At 41.8% G+C, this 18,039-nt stretch overlaps 1 protein-coding gene across 1 annotated transcript in view; it reads right to left on the reverse strand.

The window, feature by feature from the left end:
- The window catches only part of Mkl2 (MKL/myocardin-like 2), a 115,823-nt gene extending 98,286 nt beyond the window's left edge, over window positions 1-17,537 (reverse strand). The window contains exon 1 of the mRNA XM_013011729.1: window positions 17,474-17,537. The gene's annotated coding sequence lies outside the window, so the exon portion shown is untranslated. The remainder of the gene's footprint in view (window positions 1-17,473) is intronic.
- Window positions 17,538-18,039: the final 502 nt, after the last annotated feature.

Below are 18,039 nucleotides of genomic sequence, written 5' to 3' on the forward strand. Positions count from 1 at the left end.
ATCAAGGTCTGAGGTTGGAAGTGGGCAAAAAACTCAGGAGCCCTTCTGAGAAATCAACAATAAAACAAGGGCTAGGGGCATGATTCAAGTGATAGAATACTTGTCATGCGGCCCTAGGTTCAAACCCCACTATAGCCCCCCCCCAAAAAAAAGAAAAGAAAAAAGGACTGCAAAATAAAAATGGTAGAGGCTGAATGCTACTATATTCAAGACTTATAAAGCTATACCAATGACAATGTGGTACTGATGTAAAGAGCAAAAACAGCCAATGGAACCAATCAGAGACCACAATAGACTACTGATTCTGACAAAGGTACAGAGGGGTGAAAATAATTCAACAGAGCCCAGCCATAATCACAGCTGTGCTGGAACAAACCGATACAGGAAAACGTGAACAAGGACTAACACAGTGTACCACAGGGCTAGAGCGCTGCCTAACTTGGGTGAGGCCCTGTATTCTGCCCAACCGTGGGTAGCAACCCTTACAACTTAGGGGTGGTAATGAGTCTTTTGACATGACACCCAAAGCACAGAGCATGAAAGAATAAACTGAATGTCATCAAAATCATGAACATATGTTCTTTTAGAAACAGTGTTAAAAGAACGTAAAGACAAGTCACAGGCTGGGAAAAGTATTATCAAACATAAATTTGATAAAGAATCTGTATCCAGAATATAATAAATATAAGACTTAACAATTTATCCAGGAATTCTCATGCACTAGTGGTACCAGAAAAACCTTTGGTCCAGGTACCAGTGAATCATGCCTGTAATCATAGCTACTCAGGAGGCTGAGATCTAAGGATCGCAGTTCAAAGTCAGCAGGGCAGGAAAGTTCATCAGACTCTCACCTACAATTAACCACCAAAAAAGTCAGAAGTGGAAGTGTGGCTCAAGTGGCAGAGCACTAGCCTTGGGCAAAAAAGATCAGTGACAGTGCCCAGGCCCTGAGTTCAAATCCCAGGACCAGCATATAACAAAGCAAAAATCTTTGAAAAATAGTTTGGCAATTTAAAAACAAGTTTAAGCACATGCCTACCACATGATGCATCTCACTCCTAGGGCCTACCTAAGAGAAAAGAACACATGTCCACACAGACTTGTGCCAGATGGTTCTATTTATAAGAGCCCAAATCTAAAAGTGCCCCTATAGCCAACAACAGTGAAATGACATAAAAATGTGGCATATCCACACACTGTAATACTTCCTGCACTGTAAGGAATAGGTGGGGTTTTGTTGTTTCAGTACTGAGGACTCAAACTTGCTAGGCAAGCACTCTAGCACTTGAACTATATCTCTATCACCCACTCCCCGTTTTTGGTTTGTTTTTTTTTTCCGTTTAAATTTTGTTTTGAGATACAATCTTGCAATGTAGCCCAGACTGGCCTGGAACTCACAATCCTGCTCCTGCCTCTAGAGTAGCAGGGATTGTAGGGATGTGCCAAGATGCCTGGCTATGAGTAAACTATTGATCACTCAACACCAGGGATAAATCACAAAATAATCCTGCTGAGTGCAAAAGCCAAACGAATGATTATGTACAAGATTCCACTTATAGCAAACTTTAGAATAGGCAAGCTCATCTGTCTAGCAACAGAGAGCAGACCAGAGGTTGCCTGGCGACAAGGGCAGAGGACCAGAACAGTCTTACACAGTAATACAAAGAAATCTGGGGAAGTGATGGGTATGTTCATTCTTCTTAGGGTGCTGATGGTTTCATGGGTGTCAGAACCGATTAAGCCATATGCTTTAAGTATGCAGTTTACAGCATGTCAATTATACCTCAATAAAGCTGTCTTTAAAAGAGCTGTCTGAATTTTACAATATCCAGTTTAAGTGGTCCCTTTTCATCAGCATACTGAGGACCTTTAATTGTAGCTAAGCAACTGATATAACTGCTTCAAATATACCTTTTCCTGTGACCTTTACTCTATATAAACACAACTGTAAAATAAATTACTGCTGGATAGAAAAGTGAACAAACTGGTCTCCCTGGATTGCATAGTCCTCTCTGTTTATTAGCTTCAAGTGAAGGCTGGATTGTTAGCCAAACTGCCAGCACCGAATGCTCAACTTAATATTGAAAATATCACTACTGCAAGCCACCCTGAAGCAACTCATTACTTCAAGTAAACATTCATTGCACACACTGTGTCTACCAATGTTGTACTGTTGGATTTCACACAGAAAGGCCAGCGTCACAGTACACAGCTGTTCTTGGTCCTCTCTCAGAATCATCTGTAAGCTGTGTGTCATCTCACAATGAAAAAACAGCAAAGGCTGGGCACTGGTGGCTCACGCCTGTCATCCTAGCTACTCAGGAGGCTGATATCTGAGGATCGCGGTTCAAAGCCAGCCTGGGCAGGAGAGACTGTGAGACTCCTATCTCCAATAAACCATCAGAAAACTAGAAGTGGCGCTGTTGCTCAAGTGGTAGAGCGCTCGCCTTGAGCTGAAGAGCTGAGGCACAGCGCCCAGGCCCAGAGTTCAAGCCCCATGACCGACAAAAAAAAAAAAGAAAGAAAGAAAAAACAGCAGAGGAAACAGGCTACAGACAAACTGGACAATGGCTCTCATAATTGAAGATAAAATAATAAATGGCAGTGATAAAATGGCTGAAGAACCGTGCCCTTGCAGATCGGAGTTTCAGGATGAGAAGCTCTTGAAACCTGGGTAAGCTTAGGACAAAGATGAACAATTACTTCTACACACAACAAGAACGGAACCTGTCAGCCCCAAGAGGTCCTTCTGTCTTGGAAATGGGAAAGGATGTGAAAGGCTTCGAGAGGCCCAAAAGGATCTTACAAAATAATAACATCCAGAAAGTTTTCAGTCAATTCTCTAAAGGTTGGAAGCAACAATAATACTTGTACCAAGCATGTTCTTTATGACTGAATCTGGAGACTTCCATACTAAGTCGAATATAAAAAAGTGTAAAACTCCCATCTTACACAAGAGAGAAGCTGATTTACACATCACGAGTGACACCCAAAAGGTTCATGACTCTTGTCACAATCTGTAAGATAATTTATGATTTCTTCAGGGCATCCTCCTCCAGGAAGCTTTTACTATCTTCTCTTCCTTGTGATTCTTCCCTAAAAGAATCAAATAGCCGGGCGCTGGTGGCTCACGCCTGTAATCCTAGCTACTCAGGAGGCTGAGATCTGAGGATCGTGGTTCAAAGCCAGCCCGGGCAGGAGAGACCGTGAGACTCCTATCTCCAATAAACCACCAGAAAACCGGAAGTGGCGCTGTAGCTCAAGTGGTAGAGAGCTCGCCTTGAGCTGAAGAGCTGAGGGACAGCGCCCAGGCCCAGAGTTCAAGCCCCACGACCGAAAAAAAAAAAAGAATCAAATGAACTTGTGCAATGGACACAAGTCAGCGAGCATCCCTTGTCAACAGAGACTGTGGCTGGCAAGTGCCAAAACTCTCTTAGGAAATGCTGCTCCTTGTCTAAAAATTTCAAGTTGCCTACGAACTTGAGAATACTTTTGTGTTCTCAAAGGAATAATTTTACTCAACAATAAGCTTTTAGTGAATTTTGACTGACATAATGATTCCTTGTCACATGTTCTGAATATCTCACACCCAAATTCACAGCCACAGTAAATACCTCTATGCTCCAAATGTTCAGTAACCATGCCATTCCTGACTGCAAGCATGTGTGCTGTGCATACTATCTTTATTTCTAGCCGGGCACTGGTGGTTAATGCTTATAATCCCAGCTACTCAGGAGGCTGAGGTCCGAGGATCATGGTTCAAAGCCAGCCCAAGCAGAGAAAGTCTGTGAGATTCTTATCTCCAATTAATCACCAGAAAACCAGAAGTGGCATTGTGGTAGAGAGCTAGCCTTGAGCAAAAACATGCTCAGGGACTGTGCCCAGGCCCTGAGTTCAAGCCCCATGACCAAGAAAACAAGTATCTTGGGCTGGGAAGGTGGCCCAGTGGTAGAGTGCTTGCCTTGCATGCCTGAGGCCCTGGGTTCGATTCCTCAACACCACATAAGCAAAAAGAAAAAAGCCACAAGTGGCACTGTGCTCAAGTGGTGGAGCGCTAGCCTTGAGCTGAAGAGCTGAGGGACAGCGCCCAGGCCCCACTACTGGAAACAAACAAACAAAAAAGAAAACAAGTATCTTCATTCCCATAGCAACAACCAAAGAAAAGATGAAAGCAAATCTCACAGTATTGATTTTATCTTTCAGTTTTTGTTTTGCAGATTTTCCTAAATGAAAATGATTTGGTTTTGAGTAAAATAGTAAATATACATACATACTTATCCAAAAAGCAGTGAGATCCAACAGCTGATAAGTAAGGAAGTTTACGACATCTCCACCAACATGCCTGCTGTGGCTCAAGGTCCACTCAAGCTCAGAACCCCTGCTGTCTAATGATTGCTGCCTGCCATTCCACTGGACTTGGGGGGCACCATGCCATAGCCTCACATCTGTCTGATGATGTATACTGCACCGTACTAGATGTGCATGTGGCAGCAGCCTGCTCTCCTCACAACACCACCCAGAACATTTTACAGCCAGGTAGAGTGTGCTGCTCCCCTTCCTCACAGTGCAGAGGACACCTTGAATTTGTTGGCAGAAGTCTCCCAAGCCAGGCCAAGGGGAAACCCATACCTGCCTGAGAACGAGGACTCATCTCACTATGAGGACCTGGGCTTACTAGTTCCCAGTGGGTTTATTATTCTCTAGTTCACCTTAGTCTGCCTGAGCATGGGAGATAAATCATGTAAAGACAGTTCTGGGCACACAACAATCTCTGTGCTATGTGTTGGCTGCTTTGTTCCCTTACCCTGACATAGGCTGGCAAGGTGACAAGAAAAGACTTTGGTAAGAGGACAAGACTATGCTCCTATGTTTAAAGTGGATTTACATATTTAAAATAATTCTACTTTTATTCCTGTTTATCATAGAAATAAATAATTAAAGGTACAACAGGACACATAAATGGCTAACTTATCTGTCTCTCCTCTGAAAACAGTTCTGTATCTCACTGATGAAAGCATGGACAGTGTTTTTCCCGGAGCCTGGTGGAGAGAACCAGCCCTGCCTTCCACTTCCCTCTGACCAAGCTCCTATTTCACCTTCTATATAATGGGATCTCATGGATAACATCCAGAAAAGAGGTTGACAAAGAGACACAACCCATTCTTTCAGAATTTGTATACACTATTTGCTACCTTAGAGAAACAAAATAAAACGTAAAGTCACTAACGTAAGAGCTAGAACTGGTTGGAACTTCTGTATTTTCTCTACCCATGAAGAAACTTCGGTATCAACAAGATCTGCCAGCTACTTAAACTACAGGAATAAATAAGTACATTAGAAATGTCTGTAGCCTACTTCCTTCACACACTTAAACAATTGAAATGTACTGAGTTTTGTTTTGTTTTTTTTGGATCGTGGATCTTGAACTTGGCTGGGCGCTGCCCTCAGCTCTTCAGCTCAAGGCTAGCACTCTACCACTTGAGCCACAGTGCTACTTACGGTTTTTTGGTGGTTTGCTGGAGGTAAGAGTCTCACAGACTTTCCTTGCCAGAGCTGGCTTTGAACCATGATCCTCAGTTCTCAGCCTCCTGACTAGCTAGGATTATAGGCATGAGCCACCAGTGCATGGCTCAAAGTGCACTTTAATTATTTTACACCTTCTTATTTAAATTCTTCCCTGAAGTAGACTAGATACAAATTTTTAAAAATATCTTGGATTACTATACCCCTATTATTTTAATTACAGTAACCAGTCACTGGAAAATCCATTAATGAATGGAAAGAGCATACATGTGAAAGTAGTATTGTGTAGGTGGAGTATCAGAAGTGGCCCTGCAGTGCAGAAGCCAACTGCAGGAAGGCTACAGGCTTCCCCAACAGGCCCTGTGCTTAACACCTTCCATGGAAGAGCTCCGATTACCTCTCTGAGATCTAGTCTGTGAACTTTTCTCTTTTGAATGACAGTACCTCTGAAGAAAGAATTCATTAGGAAAGAACAAGGCTGAACACTTTTTCAAAAATAGAATCACATTGCCAGGCGCTGATGGCTCACGCCTATAATCCTAGCTACTCAGGATGCTGAGATCTGAGGATCACGGTTCAAAGCCAGCCCAGTCAGGAACATCCGTAAGACTCTTATCTCTAATCATCCACCAGAAAACCAGAAGTGGTGCTGTGGTTCAAGTGGTAGACCACTAGCCTTGAACTGAAGAGTTCAGGGACAGCAGCACCCAGGCTTAGTGTTCAAGCCCCACAACCAACCAAAAGAAAAAGAAAACGAAAGAAGAATCGCTTCCAGACATGAAACATGGTGTACCAGATGGCACTTTACTTTTAGCCAGAGCTGATAAGGTGCCTCTAGAAATTAATAGTCATTAATTTCTACTCTGTAATTGGCTTTATAAGTGATATAATTTGTCTGGGATCTTAACTCAGAAAATTTCTATGTAATTACTCAACTAACCTATGTTGAGGATTTAAACTCAGGATTTTGATGTCATTAAACCCAAAATGTGCTCTTCTGGGGGTATGACTTGGAGAAGATTTGTTAAAATGTAGAATGTAGTGTCAACTTAGGATTTGCTCAAATTCTATCTGAAAGAACAGCATTAATCTACAATTCAAATGAAAATGATCTGTTATTTTTAAATAATTAATTATAGCAGTATATCTAACAGTAATTTAAAAAACTGAGATGCTATAAATTGAGTTCTGAGAAAACACTCCATTAAATTGCAGCATGCTAACATACACTGACCTTCAGGAATATGGGGCCAAATTCACTAGAACTTTTTGGTAAAAACAAATAAATACAATGATTCACACATCTCTACACATTTATTGTAGGCAATAAAGTGAAGCATTATAAAAATACAACTAGGAAGCCAGGAGCTGGGTGGCTCATGCCTGTAATCTTAGCTAATTGGGTGGCTGAGATCTGAAGATCAAGGTTCAAAGCCAGTCTGGTCAAGAAAATCTATGAGACTCTCCAATTAATAGCCAAAAACCTAGAAGGGGAAGTGTGGCTCAAGTGATATCATACCAGCCTTGAGCAAAAAAGCTAAGGGAAGTGCCAGGCTCTGAGTTCAAGTCACACGCACACGTGCACATACACACACACACGCGCGCGCGTGCGCCACTGGGCACCGATGGCTCATGCCTGTCATCCTAGTTACTCAGGAGGCTGAGATCTGAGGTTCGAGGATCAAAGCCAGCCCAGACAGGAAAATCGGTGAGACTCTTATATCCAATTAATCACCAGAAAACCAGAAGTGGTGTTGTGGCTCAAGCGGTAGAGTGCTAGCCTTGAGCTGAAGAGCTCAGGGACAATGTCCATGCCCAGAGTTCAAGCCTAACAAACAACAAAAAAACAAAAACAAAAACAAAAAACCTCCACAAAAACAGACTCCCTCTCCATAAGTTCTGCATCCATGCAGAGCCAAATGCAAATAGAAAATATGTGAAAAAGTATTGTTCTGAACATATCCAGACCTTTATTTATACAACATTGTGCTGTAGTAGATATGGTAAGTAACCTAGACATATCTCAGGAAACAAGAGCATGTGCATAGGTTATGGACAAATACCATGTCATTTTACATCAGGCAATGGAGCATCCTCAGAGTCTCGCAACCACAGGGATGTCTAGAATCAACTCCCATAGTCACTAAGGAATGAATGAATGTGCAACTTTCTATATTACTGTGTCATATAGACGTGTGGAATGACAGGAGTGTTTAGAACAGTATTTTGCATTAAAAATTTTTTAAACAAGTAAAACACCTCTCCCAAGTGGGAACATAAGATCACTACTTTATATAAACATAATTGTGTTTTTCTACAAATTAAATAGTGAAAATTAGGGCACATCCAAGCTACCAATGGTTTGTCTGAATATGGGAGACACAGGGTTGGAAGCACATTCACGGCAAAATTAAAGGGTAAAAAAACAAAGTCGAATTCCCTTTCTTGACTCATGTTCCAATAGTTACTAAGAGAGATAGGCATCAGGAGTCAGATACTATGATCTGAAATCAATTCATTTTGTTTTTATATAAAAGATGAAACTGTTAACATTTGCTATTCTAACTACAAAATTCTTGCCTACAAAACCTTGATGTGGACTGAATTCTTTTTAAATTCTCATTTAAATTTTTAATTTTTTGCTGTTATAAAGTTGGTATACAGAGGTATTACAGGTTTATAAGTTAGGTAATAAGTACCTTTCTTTTTAGACAATGTCACCCCTGAATTCTTACTTTTAAAGTGAACTTTCAGGCCTTCCCATTGACAAATCAGACTTGATTTATAAGTTCCCTGCTAGTTCTATCTCCAGAGCTGACCAAAGCACATTTTCTTAGTACAATCTGTATTGTCCTGAGTGTTTTATAAACATCTCTTGAGTGTTTACAAGAGAGATCTGAAATCATAGCCCTGGTTTCATCCTATGAGTCAGTTATTCTTAAAAGGAAATAGTTCTCTCTTTATCACCTTTACTTCTCTATCTATCATAAGTCTAATCTTACAAACCCACTTTAATCAGAATTTACTGGCAGAATTGTCAACAGGTAATTACTGGTATTAAATACTGGGTAATGCAAAAAGAAAAAAAGAGAAATAGACACGATTTCATTATATGGATATGAAATGATTGGTGTAGATAACAGCTGAACTTTATAAATGTCTCTTAATAAGGACTCCAAAGGCTTGAAAAATGACACAGCCCCGCACTGATATTTAATATTTACAGCCCCACCTGTATTTAATCCATCCCTCTGCCTGCATGCATTCACTTATAGATACCAACTTAGAACCTACCACATGCAAGTACAGTATGCCAGGCTCTGAAGAGTCACTCCATGTCTGGAGTGAAGAAACCCAAGTCGAAGGTGGCTCAGTGGTAGAGCGCTTGCCTTGCAAGCCTGAGGCCCTGGGTTCGATTCCTCATCACCACATAAGCAAAAAGAAAAAAGCCGGAAGTGGTGCTATGGCTCAAGTGGTAGAGCCCTAGCCTTGAGCTGAAGAGCTGAGGGACAGTGCTCAGGCCCAGAGTTCAGGCCCCACAACCGGACCAAAAAAAAAAGAAACCCAAGTCTATCGATAACCACAAAAATAAGTTACACACGGATATGGCACACACTGAGTCGGTTTAAAAGTGAGCTCAGCTGAGTCTGCATTCTAGTCTCCTCAACCTGGAAGCTTATTCTCGGATATAAATGGTGCCACCACTGGCATCCTGGCCCTCTCCCCTGTTTCCAGGTCACAGGATTGCCCAGTCAACCTCATGTTCCCCGAGGAAACATGCACACTTTGCTGGAACTTTCACTGATGGTGGCAAGGAGTTTCCAACAAAAACCCTTGCCTGAGCAAGAAGAGCAAGGTCAGAAGCTTCCTGAACTTTAGAAACTATGTCTGGTAAGAGTGCTTTCCTCCTTGTTGGAGAGCCTGCCCTGTGGATGCAACTGAGCTCCACATAAATGCATTCCAGCTGCACCTTCCTCCAGGAAATCTATCCATCCTCGCAAGCATGGTCTCTTTTAACATGGAGCCAGGCATCTTGCCCACTGCCTCCACACATTTCCAGCCTCCATCTTCTCACCTCTGTCAGCAGCATCCTGGTCCAGGTCCTCCTCAGCTCCCACCAGCTCTAGTGTAACAGCCCTGCAGGTCTCCCATCGCCATCCCCCACGCCCAGGGTTTGCAGTTTAGTAACTACAGTGACCATCATTGCCCTCTTCCTCTGTTGGGCTCCTCAATGGCTCCCCGTGACTATGGCCAAATTCTAACTTCCAAGATGACACACCCAGCTTCCCACAACCAACATTCCTTGCCAGCCAAACAACCGCCCTTCCACGCCTCACATTTTATGCTCTGAATACATGGAACTGCTGAGGCTTGGGCTCAGAGACATCCACCCATCCTGCTGAGTTCCTAAGGAAGTAGGACCTTTTCTTTCCCCAAAAATCTCAACAAATGAAAGCTAAATGGCTTTCTTTAAGCCGCCTTCTAAGTTTTACTACAATCATCTTCAGTAAGGCTGCTGCAGATACCTGGTGAAAGCATATACAACACACGTAGGCAAATGGTAGGGGCAGACGGGTGCAGCGCTGGCTGGCCAGGCACAGCACCAGCTCTCTGGCTGCTCTGGGAAAGGTTCCGGGCAGCATGAGAGCTCTGTGCTTTCAGGTCTGGCCCAGGCTCCCTCCGCCCCTGCTTCCCCAAGCCCAACCAACTGCTCCATGCACATCACACACCTACAGATGTTTATAGAATGAGCAAGGTGTTCTGAGCTGAGAATACTAAAGGGCATTGTTCTGATTTTAAAAGATTTAACATGGAATTAGAGAAAAAGCACAAAAGATCTTAATGTTTCTAAGAAAACCTACTGCACAGGTAATCAATTGCCCATTCAATGTACACATTTTTGGTTGGGAAATGTTGAGAAATAAGAAGCCATTTTTTTTAACTTACAGAAATGTTCAGAAAGAAAACTGCACAAACAAACAAAAAAATTGGAATATGGGGCCTCTTCAAAATTTGAAAGTATTAGGCATGATGGCAGACACCTGTAACACCAGCATTCAGGAGGCTGATGCTGGAGGATCACAAGTTTAGGCCAGCTTGAACTACATAGTGAAACCCTATCTCAAAAACAACAGCAAAAACATTTCAAAGTATTTGTGTCAAAGACCATCAAGAAAGCGAAAAGACAATCTACAGAATGGAAGAATTATTTTTTAATTTCTGTATGAGATAAAGACATGTGTCCAGAAAATGTAAGGAACTATTATACCTTAACACAAAAGGACAGCTCAATTATTATAGAGGGCAAAGAATTTGAATAGGTATTTGTCTGTGGAAGATACATCGTGGCCAAGAAACACACAAATGTTCAGTATCATTAGTCATTGGAGAAATAAAAATTAAAACCACAATGAGGCACTTCTTTGCACCCCAGAGGGGTGGCTACTTTGACAAAACATGGAAAAGTGCTGGCAAGGATGTGGAGAATAAAATCCCGGAGCGCTGCTGATGGGAATGTAAAATGGTATAGCCACTTTGGAAAGTAGTCTGGAAGTTCCTCACTGGAACATCAAGTTGCCTCGTGACCTATTAATTATAGTCCTAGCTTATATCCCAAGTAAATGAAAACATGTATCTGCTCATAAACGTGAACACAAACATTCACGAAAGCATGATTCACAATAGCCCCCAAGGAGACACCACTCAAATGTCTACCAACGAATAACTGATGAACAGAATGTGGTATGTGTATGCCACAGAATACTATTTACCATGTGCATGCAGTACTGATATCTGCCACGACATGGATGAATCTCAAAAACACATCAAATATTAGAAACTAGACACAAACGGCCACATCCTGAAGGACTGCATCTCTATGGCCTACTTCGAAGAGGTAAATGTACACAGACAGAAAGCAGATGAGTGGCTTCCAGATGGAACAAGAGGAGAATGGTTGCTGCTAATAGAGTTCTTTTGCAGAGGGATCCAAGTTTGTGGAATGAAGGCAGTAGTAACTGGTGTATCTCTCTGTGAAAATACTAGACATCAATGAATTACATATTTTTGATGGTAAACTTCATGATACATGAGTTATATATCAAGAAGACTATTTTTCTTTTTTTGGGGGGGGGAGGAGAGGTCCGGTCGTGGGGCCTGAACTCTGGGCCTAAGCGCTGTCCCTCAGCTCTTCAGCTCAAGGCTAGCGTTCTACCACTTGAGCCACAGCGCCACTTCTGGCTTTTTTCTTTTTGCTTATGTGGTGCTCAGGAATCGAACCCAGGGCCTCAGGCATGCAAGGCAAGAACTCTACCACTGAGCCACCTTCCCAGCCCCAAGAAGACTATTTTTCAAGTGACTGTCCAGTGAAACCTCTATGGTAATACCTGGGTGAAGCACTCTGCATGCAACAAGATAAGCTGTCATAAAGGCACACAGTCCGTTCCCTGGGGGAATGATTTAGTTTCCTACCAATAAATCCCTATAGCCATCAACTATAAAACCAAATCCAAAGCAAAAAGTGCAAAGAATAAAAAGAGGGGCTAGGAAGGTGGCTCAGTGGTAGAGCGCTTGCCTTGCATGCATGAGGCCCTGGGTTCGATTCCTCAGCACCACGTAAGCAAAAAGAAAAAAAAAGCCAGAAGTGGCGCTGTGGCTCAAGTGGTAGAGCGCTAGCCTTGAGCTGAAGAGCTGAGGGACAGTGCCCAGGCCCCAGGACCGGACCCCCCCCCCAAAAAAAAAGAATAAAAAGAATGCAATCTACAATTAGCTGCCAGGTAACAGAATGGAATTAACAAAGAAAAATGTTTACCAGGACTGCTCACTTCCCTTTGATTACACAGATTTAAACAAATCAAAAGTCCTTTCTACTCACAGGAAAAATCTGCCAGCTTCTTTATTAACACAGAGCAAGGAAAAACAAGCATTCTCTCCTATAACCAAATTAACATCCCGCAGAAGGTCTGTTTGTACTTGGCAGTCACAAACCTTTCATCTCAGAGCGTTACTAAATTAAACAATCCTATGTTGTATTGAACACAGTGAGCCAGACACCCTGGCAGGCTCCTCCACTTCCCAGTGGCTGTGGGGGAACATTAGGAATGAAGTGTGGTGCTGATGATTAAATAGCTTTTCTGTCATTCTGCTCAACACTTCAATTGTCTACAACAATGGAAACCTTTAACATTCTCTCAGCTCCTTACTCTGTCCCCATATGTAAGAGAGCACAGATCTTGGAATTAGAGATCTAGATTCAGGTTACAGTTTTGCTTTTCTTTTTGGTCTGAGACTGGGACTCGAACTCAGTACTTGACGTTTTCACCCATTTGACTAGAGCTCTACCAATTGAGCCACACCTCCAACTCCAACAATTTGATTTTCTTAACCTATTAAGCTACATACCCAAGGACAAATTTCACAGTCCCACAGCAGCCTTCCATTAGTAGCTGTGAAAACACAATGATGTAATGCAAACAAAGACAGGGCACATTGCTCAATGTCCATCCCCACAGAAAATCCTCACTGTTAGCCAACTCTTCACCACAACATTCATTTTAGAGCTTAAAGCATAGGTAATTGACATCAGCATTTTTCTCCCTCCAAAACAGCTAAATAATCCAAAGAGCCTGTGAAGATTTCATATCAAACAACTCCTTCCCTTCCTTCATCCTTCTCTGACATGGAACTGGAGGTAAGGAAGCCATCGATAAAGTCTCTTTCAAATGTATTAAATCAGGGCATGACACAAAGCACTCATTCACTTGAGGCAAGTTTAAAAGAACTGAACTGAAAGACACAAGAAGAGAAACATTCACTATTAGGGGGGAATGCATATTTTGCAGTGAAATAATTGCTAACCTTTCCATAAAGATTGATGCAATTTGATTATAATTCCCAAGTGTCAGTAATCAGTTCTTAAGGTAAAAGAAAGAGGAAGTAGGATGGTTTTAAGCTCTGCAGAGGATGTGGGAGGATATCCTTTCCCACTGACAGCAAGTGATGTTTGATTGATGGCTGCTAGAATGTTCTGACTGAAAAACTTTGTCACATTAGAACAGACTGAAATCTATTTTAAACAAAACTTACCAGGTTTCATATACACAAACACTTGAGGCCTACCTTGACCCTAGGATGAGGGAGAAAATGCATGATGGCTCTCAGCCACATTCCCATCTTGGACATCTAGACAGTCTTTAAACTCTGCAGGGACAGACTTCTTTAGCCTAGCCACTACACCACACTAGTCAAGCTTCCAGGTTAGGGAAAAGGAAAATTCTCAGGGGGGTGGGGGAGTGTTCAGAGCACAGGGAAGCGCCTAGTGAGTTTCATTACAGAGATCATTAGGGAACCTGTGGCCCAAAACCAGGACTCCTTCCTCCCCTCTGCAAAACTCTCCCCTTACACTTGGAGTGAATCATACCCCCAGGAGAGAACAAATCTGTGAGATTCTATAGAAGGAAGGCTCACATGCTGGCTTTTCTAGGGATCTATTATCTGGGCTGCACACCAGCCTTAGTTTTCTTCTTCCTAATCACCAGGTATAAACCAGTTTCAGCTGGACAGTCCTTGGCCACAAGTTCTGTATGTGAACACTCAACCCTTCTCCTCTGCCCAACACCCCAGCCAGTGGTCACTTACTTAGCCAGTCTAAACTTTAAGCTTTATGCCTAAAATAGGAAAATACTTACAAATGCACAAAATCCAAACCACTAAATCTGTAAGAAAATCTTAAAATCCATTTAAACATAGTATAATCTTTTTCCCAAATGGAGCTAGTCAGAAAAACAAATGATAATAAGTAAATTCCTGTACCACCACGGAACTAGAATTTTAGTATTTCAGAAAACAAAGACAAGAGTATACCATTAGCCACATTAAGGTATCTGAAAGTAAAGTCCAGGAAGAGCTCATTCATTTAGGCCCAACCAATGAAGAAACAAACTGATATCTTTCTTAGCCTAGTTTTGGGAAGGAGGCTTAGCCCTCATTTTTTGGACTAATTTGAGTTCCTCGTGCTATGTTGATAAGATTGATTTACTGCTTAAAATCACTTGATCCAATTTTTACTGAACTTTTTATGTAAAAAATAAAATCAATTAAAGAAAAAAAAAGAGTTGCTAAGCAAATTAAAGAGTAAATGAAAATTATTAGCTGGGTGCTAGTGGTTCACACCTGTAATCCTAGCTACTCAGGAGGGTGAGACCTGAGGATCATGATTGTACACCAGCCCCAGCAGGAAAGTCCATGAGACTCTTATCTCCAATTAACCATCAGAAAACCCCAAGTGGTGCTGTGGCTCTAAGTGGTAGAGCACTAGCCTTGAGTAAAAAAGTTGATGGGCAGTGCCCAAGCCCTGAACTCAAGCCCCATAACCAACAACAACAAAAAAAAAAAAAAAAGAAAGAAAAGAAAGAAAGAAAATTGCCACAGAATTAATCAATTAAAAACTTTACACTCGGCAGGCTTGTGGCTCATGCCTATACTCCTAGCTACTCAGGAGGCTGAGATCTGAGGATCACAGTTCAAAGCCAGCCCAGGCAGGAAAAGTCCATGAGACACTTATCTCCAATAAACTACTACAAAACCTGAAGTAGTGCTGTGACTCAAGTGGTAGAGTACTCACCTTGAGCTGAAGAGCGCAGTGATAGTGCTCAGGCCCAGAGTTCAAGCCCCATGACCACCACCAACAACAACCCCAAAACTTTACCCTCCAGTTACTACTAAGCACTAGTTAAAACTAGTGTATGTATTCTTCACAATCCCATATTCCAATGGAAACAAGTCTGACAAGACACAAAGAGTTGCTTGAGTCTATAGAGATAATCAACTGCCACCGTTTGCTCTGCCTATGAAAAACTGGCTTATGAGTCAGAAAAGCTTCATAGGCAGTTCCCCCACTGAGAAATAGCCATTCTACAAAACTGCTGGCACCTAATTCTCTAGTTTTCTATATGATAAAGATTCAATTTCCCTCTATTATGATTAAAAGTATGAGTGAAGGGCATTTACTTTAACCTCAAATAAACTTCAAATCCTTCAATATAAACCGTAAATAGTCACATGTCCATATCATGAAACATAAATAAGATTAAAGAGGACCTTGTATCCTACCTACTGTAGATATTTACTTTGTCCTTAGCAACAATGAAGGTAGATCTAAAATGTAGTTTATGTGATTTATAAAATAAATGTACATAGCGCAAATCAAAATATCACAAAATGTTATAGTACCAAGTGTCATTGTAATTGTGTATGTACAGATTTAGGAGTACATAAAAACCACATTCTAGCTTTCTTCTCCAAATTAAAATTGAGGCTATTTAGCCTTTAAATCTTAATTTTGGCTTAATAATGACCATAAACACTGCCATTCATCTCTGTACAAACTCATCTGGACTGCCACGTCCTGCCAGGTGTGGTTGTATTTGGTGCTGATGAAAACTGGTGACTAACACCCCCACTGGAAGAGGTGCCCCTGACTCAGGGAGTTCTGTCAGCAAGGTGAACGTGGAGTGAAAAGAAAAGCGGCCCCAAGGAAGGCAATCTATATCATAAAAGATGCGTTTTATGCATAGGAGAACAGTGAATATTAATTGCCCTTTTATTAAGTCAAAAAACAAATGGTATGTCAATGACAAAGTTGGTATGTGCTTCATGTGACTCCTTATGGAACTTTTGTTAGAAATAAAAGTTACAGCAAACAAAAGGTTAAATATCACACTCATATTCTTTGGACAGGAGAAATTCAATATGAATAGAAAAGTTTACAAGTGACTGCACAGAGTCCACAAAACTCAATGAAATATCACATCATCCAAAGTGTAGGAATCATATATGCTGCATACTAGTCAGCAATTTGTATCCAGGTTTGAAAGATGTTCAAAATTTTGTTTTTAAAGCTTCTGTAAGTTTCCCTATAACTGAATGCAACTCAAAGGGCATTGTTCTTTTTTTGTGTATGTGCCAGTCCTACGGCTTGAACTCAGGGCCTGGATGCAGTCCCTGAGATTTTTTCTCTCAAGGCTAGCACTCTACCACTTGAGCCACAGTGCTCTTCCAGCTTTCTCTGAGTAATCTAATGTAGATAAGGGTCTCACAGACTTACCACCAGAGGCTGGCTTCAAACTGCTAGCGTTACAGGCATGAGCCACCAGTGCCCGGAAAACAAGGTTAATATGTTATCTTTTTTTTAATTTTTTTTAAAATTTCTTTTTTTGTTTGTTGATTGGTCATAGGGCTTGAACTCTGGGGCTATGCCCAGAGCTCTTCAAGCACAAGGCTAGCGCGCTACCACTTGAACCACAGCGCTACTTCTGGTTTTCTGATGGTTTATTGGTGATAAAAGTCTCATGGACTTTCCTGCCTGGGCTGGCTTTGAACCATGATCCTCAGATCTCAGCCTCCTGAGTAGCTAAGATAAAGGCATGAGCCACCAGCACCTGGCTAAGGGCATTGTTCTTTACAGAGGAAAAGTTTCTGTGTTCAAAACAATTACAGCTAACTGATCAATAATTCTCATGTATAGTTCTTAAATACTTATAATCAAAGCAAAAGATGGAAAAAAACAAAGAACTCAATGTATTTTAATATTTTCATTTCAAAGTCCAAGCGTACCTCATAGGTGACAATCACCAGTATATTCTAAGAAAATTCTTCTCGCAACCCTATTCAATTCCCTATTTTCCCAAGAAAGTATTCACTAATTTCCCAAGTCAACGTAACTGCAAATGGCTGTGGGTTTCTACTGCTGGTGTCTTTCATAGGGCTGTGTGCTACATCAACCCAACAATTACATTCACATAGGGTGCCACCTTCCTGGCACCTGCCTTGCCACCCTTACGTTCTGTAAACTCAAACACTCCTAAAAGTAGTGAGCCTTGTGCCCCTTCACAAGCAGGCTATCAAGAAGGAAAGAGGGACGAGAGGCTCTGAAAATTGTTAAAAAACTTACCTCAGCAAAAATCTTGTTATTTTTGTCTTACATTCTCTGTTTTAGCACCTTTATTATGAACCTGAGAGGGGGGAAAAAAGGAAAATTACTTTTCACAGAAAGTACTACCTGCCTAGCAAGGGTGGTGGGAGAATGCCTGCAATAAACCAGGGCAAAAAGACCAAGTGTGATGAAAACTTCTGAACTGTGCAGGACCACTGAGCGGACTGCATGTGAACACACTTGGGGGGTGGGGGAGCACTATGGTGGTGGAGCGTGGGACTCTCCGTACAAGCATGGAGACCCATGCATGGAGGCCCGTGCTGGGGGTGGGGGGTGAGCCCAGCTCCACCCTGTGGCATCGGTGTGGAGTGTTTCTCACACACATACAGCAGTAGTAACCAAGGGGATGCTGAGAGTTACAGGAAACAGCCACCTTAGCACTCAGCCAGTTCTGGGAACATCATACTTGTTCAACAAGTGTTTACCGATTTATTTTCACAAAGCCTCATATAATTAATAAAAACAAACAAACTTGCCTCTCACTACCTCTACCCCTGTTATTTATTATACTTATCATTGCTACT

The sequence above is a fragment of the Dipodomys ordii genome, unplaced genomic scaffold (genome assembly GCF_000151885.1).
Source record: "Dipodomys ordii isolate 6190 unplaced genomic scaffold, Dord_2.0 Scaffold14, whole genome shotgun sequence".
Taxonomy (NCBI): Eukaryota; Metazoa; Chordata; class Mammalia; order Rodentia; family Heteromyidae; genus Dipodomys; species Dipodomys ordii.